Raw genomic sequence first — 7,355 nt, forward strand, 5'->3', positions numbered from 1 at the left:
CACATTCAAGGGCAAGCCCACAAGAGATCAAATTGGTGATGGATCAGCTGTACGTTTCAGCCATCAACCATCCCCTCTGGACCAAGGACCAGAAACTGCTTTGGGACGGGAAAGTGGTCTACAGGAAGAACCTATGGAGGAGGTAACTCCCACCGCACAGGTCGACCAGCTTCCTGAGACCGGCTCCGCTCACCCCTTAACTGAAGGGAAATCGTCAAGGCACTCTAGACGGAGTGAGAGTTCGACCAGTGGATACCCCTTTGGATGTGGCCATGGCAGCCGCCATTCACTAGCCCTCAGCCAATCACAGACCGCTGTCCTACAAGAGAGGATGAAACTATTAGCGTTGGAGGAAATTGAGCGTCAGATTGAGGAGGAATGACAGGCTGACGAACGATGTCACCTATTGGATGTGCAGGCCCGTAGAGCTCTACAGGAAAGTGAATTCATTGCCAAAGACCTGGCACAGCAGCGACGGCACCATCAGGCAAGAAGGGAATTGGAGGAGGCACGGATGGTGTCATCCTTCCTGGATAGGAACGAACAGGGAGCTGACCTGACCACCCCTCCAGAGGGACCTGACCTGTCTGCCTTTCTTTCCCAATCTGCCCCTCTGGTACAGCATGGCACACAGTCCCCGGAGGCTCCGAGGTCAACAGCCAACACGGAGCATGAGGGACAGGCCACTCCGCAAACGCCCTCTATGCCAGTGACAGAAGTTAGCATTCCTCCATCTGGACAAAGCATCACTCCTTCGCTGTTGCGCCTTCTTCACCAAGCTGTCTGTGTGGGTGGACCATTTCAGTTTGTCCGTGATGTGTACGCCGAGGAACTTAAAACTTTCCACCTTCTCCACTACTGTCCCATCGATGTGGATAAGGGGCTGCTCCCTCTCTGTTTCCTGAAGACCACGACCACGTACAATGGTGTTAAATGCTGAGCTGTAGTCGATGAACAGCATTCTTACATAGGTATTCCTCTTGTCCAGATGGGTTAGGGAGTTGTGCAGTGTGATTGCGATTGCGTCGTCTGTGGACCTATTGGGGTGGTAAGCAAATTGGAGTGGGTCTAGGGTGTCAGGTAGGGTGGAGGTGATATGGTCCTTGACTAGTTTCTCAAAGCACTTCATAATGACGGAAGTGAGTGATAGTCATTTAGCTCAGTTACCTTCGCTTTCTTGGGAACAGGAACAATGGTGGCCCTCTTGAAGCATGTGGGAACAGCAGACTGGGATAAGGATTGATTGAATATGTCCGTAAACACACCAGCCAGCTGGTCTGCTCATGCTCTGAGGACGCGGCTGGGGATGCTGTCTGGGCCGGCAGCCTTGCGAGGGTTAACACGTTTAAATGTTTTACTCACATTGGCTACAGTGAAGGAGAGCCCGCAGCTTTTGGTAGCTGGCCGTGTCAGTGGTTCTGTGTTGTCCTCAAAGCGAGCAAAGAAGTTGTTTAGTTTGTCTGGGAGCAAGACATCGTGGTCCGCGACAAGGCTGGTTTTCCTTTTGTAGTCCGTGATTGACTGTAGACCCTGCCACATACCTCTTATATCTGAGCCATTGAATTGCGACTCTACTTTGTCTCTATACTGACGCTTAGCTTGTTTGATTGCCTTGCGGAGGGAATAGCTACACTGTTTGTATTCGGTCATGTTTCCGGTCACCTTGCCCTGATTGAAAGCAGTGGTTCACGCTTTCAGTTTTGTGCGAATGCTGCCATCAATCCATGGTTTCTGGTTGGGGAATGTTTTAATAGACGCTGTGGGTACAACATCACTGATGCACTTGCTAATAAACTCGCTCACTGAATTAGCGTATTCATCAATGTTATTGTCCGACGCTATGCGGAACATATCCCAGTCCACGTGATCGAAGCAATCTTGAAGCGTGGAATCCGATTGTTTGGACCATCGTTGAACAGACCTGAGCACGGGCGCTTCCTGTTTTAGTTTCTGTCTATAGGCTGGGAGCAACAAAATGGAGTCGTGGTCAGATTTTCCAAAAGGAGGGCGGGGGAGGGCTTTATATGGCCTTCTAGCCATCGTCACTGGCCTTCTAGCCATCGCCGATCCACTTTTCATTTTCCATTTGTTTTGTCTTTGTTTTACACACCTGGTTTCAATTCCCCAATTACATGTTCATTATTTAACCCTCTGTTTTCCCCATGGTTTTTGTGTGTGTTTGTTTTATATATGTTCGGTCTGTTATTGTGGGCTCGGTATTACGACATGTTATTGGAATATTTGAGCCTCAGGATATGTGGTTTCCAGTTTACATTGAGTCAAATGAAGTTCTTTCAGGTCCGTCGATGTGTTTGATTGGGGCGAGATATACACGACTGATTATGATAGAAGAAAATTATCTTGGTAGATAATGCTGTCGGCATTTGATTGTAAGGAATTCTAGGTCAGGTGAACAAAAGGACTTGAGTTCCTGTATGTTGTTATGATCACACCACGTCTCGTTAATCATAAGGCATACACCCCCCCTTCTTCTTACCAGAGAGATGTTTGTTTCTGTCGGCACGATGCGTGAAGAAACCGGGTGGCTGTCCCGAGTGAGCCATGTTTCCGTGAAACAAAGAACGTTACAATCTCTGATGTCTCTCTGGAAGGCAACCCTTGCTCGGATTTCATCTACCTTGTTGTCAAGAGACTGGACATTGGCGAGTAGTTTGCTCGAGAGCGGTGCGCGATGTGCCCGTCTACGGAGCCTGTCCAGAAGACCGCACCGTCTGTCCCTTCTGCGGCGCCGTTGTTTTGGGTCGCCGGCTGGGATCCGATCCATTGTCCTGGGTGGTGGACCAAACAGAGGATCCGCTTCGGGAAAGTCGTATTCCTGGACGTAATGTTGGTAAGTTGACGTTGCTCTTATATCCAATAGTTCCTCCCGACTGGATGTAATAAAACCTAATATTTCCTGGGGTAACAATGTAAGAAATAACATTAAAAAACGAAATACTGTATATGTAACAGTGTAGGTTCTGTGCCTCTCTTCGCCCCAACCCGGGCTCGTACCAGGGACCCTTGCACACATCAACAACTGACACCCCACGAAGCATCGTTACCAATCGCGCAACAAAAGCCGCGGCCCTTGCAACGCAAGGGGAAACCCTACTTCAAGTCTCAGAGCGAGCGACGTCACTGATTGAAACACTATTAGCGCGCACCACCGCTAACTAACTAGCCATTTGACATCGGTTACATATAGTTTCCTATGAACGCGAAGTGAGGCGGCCATCTCTGTCGGCTTCCGGCGCAACACAGGTTGCTAGGTGTTGGCAAAACCATAAGCAAATAGATAAACTGGGATATGAATAAAGAGTTAATCAGGGGGACTTTTCCACAAAAAGACAGGTATTTTCTTTCCATGGTAGCAAGATCTATCTATTTTTGCAAACTTTCTATTAAAATGTATTGGAGTGAGATCATTTCTTTCTTTCGGGATATGTATACAGAGTATTATTATTATGGGGTTTTGTGTGTAGATAAAATCTATTTAATCCTTTTTGAATTCAGGCTGTAACACAACAAAATGTGGCATAATTCAAGGGGTATGAATACTTTCTGAAGGCACTGTATGTCAGTCTTCTAGTTGTATTATCCTTATACAGTACATAGTGTACGTAGGACAAAGCATCAGAAATAGGGGTATTGTAAAGCAGTTGGCTACTGTAAAACTGTAACACGGTGTTGTATACCATTTATTGGTGTTCAAATGGTTGTATCTTTTTAATAAGGTACACAAAACAGGTACACATGGACAGAAAAACAAGTGATGAGACCGAACATGACAAACAGTTCCCGTTCCACCCCCGAACCACAGGACTTCCCCAACCCAAAGTTAGATTAGTGGTTCACAATAGCGGTCTTTTTACAGAGTCATGTTGTATGCCATTTCTGCTCCATGCAACATTGTGCAAGATCAGCTTTTCGATACCGTATCGCCTGTCTCTCTTCTTGAAATTCATCAGCTTGCAGTGTATCAATGAAATTCAGATAATGACAGGAATATATTGTTATATACAACCCAGGTATTTCAACAGTGCATTGTACACTATAATTAAGCAATAAGGCACGAGGGTGTGTGGTATATGGCCAATATACCACAGCTAAGGGCTGTTCGTATGCATAACGCAACTCAGAGTGCCTGGATACAGCCCTTATCCATTGTATATTGGCCATATACCACAAACCCCCGAGGTGCCTTATTGCTATTATAAACTGGCTACCAACGTAATTAGAGCAATACAAATAAATATGTTGTCATACCTGTGGTATATGGTCGGATGTATCACTGTTGTCAGCCAATCAGCATTCAGGGCTCGAACCACCCAATTCCATATCGATAATAATGGTAGCACATAGTGACTCTTACCACTTTGTCCTACTGAAGTACACTGGTTGATGGAGAATGATGATGTAAAATGTACAGTCACATCCATGTATAATTTGGATATGGATATAGAAATGTACAGTGTTTAGCAGTTATACATTAACCAGGTACTACATTATTTTGGTTTGGTAGTTATCATTTTTGAGAAGTTTTATTAAGTGATAGTTAATAGGAAATCACATCAAAAGGCATTTTGGAAGAATATACTTAGATTGGATATGCATCCAAGTTGAAAGAGTGATTTGTGACTTTGTTTGTTGTACTCAATCAGTTGGAAATGTGCTTAGAGTTTTGAAACATGAGCCATTTTGATGATCTGTTTCGATTTTTGTACATAGAGTTGTGAATATGTACCAAATAGTTGATTGAAAAACACCGTAAATTAAAACACCCTCTTTATCACCCAAACTGCCATAGCACACTGTGGTCAGAGGAGGGCGACAGAGCTCCACTACTGTCCACCATGAGAAGGTTTGAAGGCTATAGAAGCAGCAATTCTACTGTTGAGCTTCATTTACCTTCTCCTGGGACTGACAACCACTGTTGAGGGACATCAGCCTTTGTGTGGGATAGTCAAACTAGGCCCCATTTAAAATGTAGTTGTTACAATGTGTGGTCTGTCTATGATTTTTACCTTTGGAACGGCTGACTTTTTGATCTGCTTGGTTGTGTGTGTGCGTGTGTGTGTGTGTGTGTGTATTTGTGTAAAAGATGGGACATTTACATAGCTGTCCTGCCTCATTGCTCCACATACTTTTAAAACCCCAGTGTTGATCAGTGACTGTTCAATTCTTTCAGAGCCACTGACACGCAGCACAATGATAATGTCACTGATTCTACTGGTGAGAGACAGTTTAACCAACTTTGATTAATTCTAGGTTTGGCTTTATAGTTACACTTCATTTGTTATTTTAAAATGACAGAGAATACAATATATTTCAAAAAAGGATTTAGCTTGATGGGCTTTGCTTTACAATATGTTGGTTGCCTTTCTGCACTTTGTTTTCTTTCAGAATCATCAGCAGACATCATTCTGACCCATTCTGCTAAATCTCATTCTGTTCACCCTGGAGAGACTGTCTCCCTCAGCTGTAAGGCCAGTTCAGGCATTAGTGATTATCTCAACTGTTACATGCAGAAACCTGGAGAAGCTCCTAAACTCCTGGTTTATTATGCTTTACTCGTCAGACTGGGATTCCATGTCGTTTCAGTGGGAGTGTATCTGCTTCTCATTATACTCTGACTGTCAGTGGAGTCCAGGCTGAAGATGCTGGAGATTACTACTGTGAGCAGAGGTACAACCGGATTCACTGTGTCAGAGCGTTGTACAAAAACCTCCCTCAGCTAAAGAGGAACTGCTCTGACTCAACAGCTGCAGAGCTACGGAGTCTCCTGTAGTCTAAAGTACTCTAAACACCTTTTCATCAAAATATGACACTACAATTCAATAATGGAATTGGTTAGACGTCTATGGACTATGTTACTGTATATATCTCTCAATGTATTCTGCATAAATGGACATTTGTGTAAACACACTGGGACCGCTAAGGAAATGGAGCTGTAAGAAATGCTTGATTTTGCAGGAAATGTTGAACAACATTCAGAAAATGTTGAGATATGAGTGATATGTGACTTTGTTTGTTGTACTCAGTCAGTTGGAAATGTGCTTAGAGTTTTGAAACATGAGCCATTTTGATGATTTGTTTTGGTTTTTATGCTTAGATTTCTGAAACTGTACCAAATACTTGATTGAAAAACACCATAAAGTAAAACACCCACTTTATCACCCAAACTGCCATAACACACTGTGGTCAGAGGAGGGCGACAGAGTTCCAGTGGGACTGTATCTGCTTCTCATTACACTCTGACTGTCAGTGTACAGAAATGGAATTGGTTAGACTTGTCTATGGACTATGTTACTGTACATATCTCTCAATGTATTCTGCAATAATTGAAATTTGTGTAAACACACTGGGACCACTAAGGAAACAGAGCTGTAAGAAATGCTTGATTTTGCAGGAAATGTTGAACATCATTCAGAAAAGGTTTAGATTTTTTTAGAAAGTTTTGATTTAACTTCATATTATGAAAATCACCCATTTCAGTACACAAATGCATGAATGTTGACCCTGTCCAAACCCAACTTCCCAACTATTCATCACCTACTCAACTTCTATACCCCTCCAACCCCGAAAGAGTGAATACAGTCATATTGATTCCATTCAAGAAGTACTACTTTGATATAACGATTACACATACAGTTGAACTCGGAAGTTAACATACACCTTAGCCAAATACATTTAAAGTCAGTTTTCACAATTCCTGCCATTTAATCCTAGTAAAAATTCCCTGTCTTAGGTCAGTTAGGATCACCACTTTATTTAAAAAATTTGAAATGTCAAAATAATAGTAGAGAGAATTATTTATTTTCGGCTTTTCTTTCTTTCATCACATTCACAGTGGGTCAGAAGTTTACATACACTCAATTAGTATTTGGTAGCATTGCCTTTAAATTGTTTAACTTGGGTCAAACGTGTTGGGTAGCATTCCACAATCTTCCCAGAGTAAGTAAGGTGCATTTTGGCCAATTCCTCCTGACAGAGCTGGTGTAACTGAGTCAGGTTTGCAGGCCTCCTCGATCGCACACGCATTTTTCAGTTCTGCCCACAAATGTTCTATGGGACTGAGGTCAGGGCTTTGTGATGGCCACTCCAATACCTTGACTTAGTTGTCCTTAAGCAATTTTGCCACAACGTTGGAAGTATGCTTCGGGTCATTGTCCATTTGGAAGACCCATTAGCGACCAAGCTTCAACTTCCTGACTGATGTCTTGAGATGTTTCTTCAATATATCCACATCATTTTTCTGCCTCATGATGCCATCTATTTTGTGAAGTGCACCAGTCCCTCCTGCAGCAAAGCACCCCCACAAGACTGGTCATTCAACTGAGACTGCTCTTCTC

General features: G+C 43.4%; 1 long non-coding RNA gene across 1 annotated transcript; it reads left to right on the plus strand.

Annotated features, from left to right (window-relative positions):
* Positions 1-5,192: 5,192 nt before the first annotated feature.
* Positions 5,193-6,185, plus strand: LOC123726635 (uncharacterized). The gene is made up of 2 exons (XR_006758694.1): positions 5,193-5,235; positions 5,407-6,185. It is a non-coding gene; the product is annotated as an uncharacterized lncRNA (long non-coding RNA).
* The last annotated feature ends 1,170 nt before the right edge of the window (positions 6,186-7,355 follow it).

This window comes from Salmo salar, chromosome ssa14 (genome assembly GCF_905237065.1).
Source record: "Salmo salar chromosome ssa14, Ssal_v3.1, whole genome shotgun sequence".
NCBI lineage: Eukaryota > Metazoa > Chordata > Actinopteri > Salmoniformes > Salmonidae > Salmo > Salmo salar.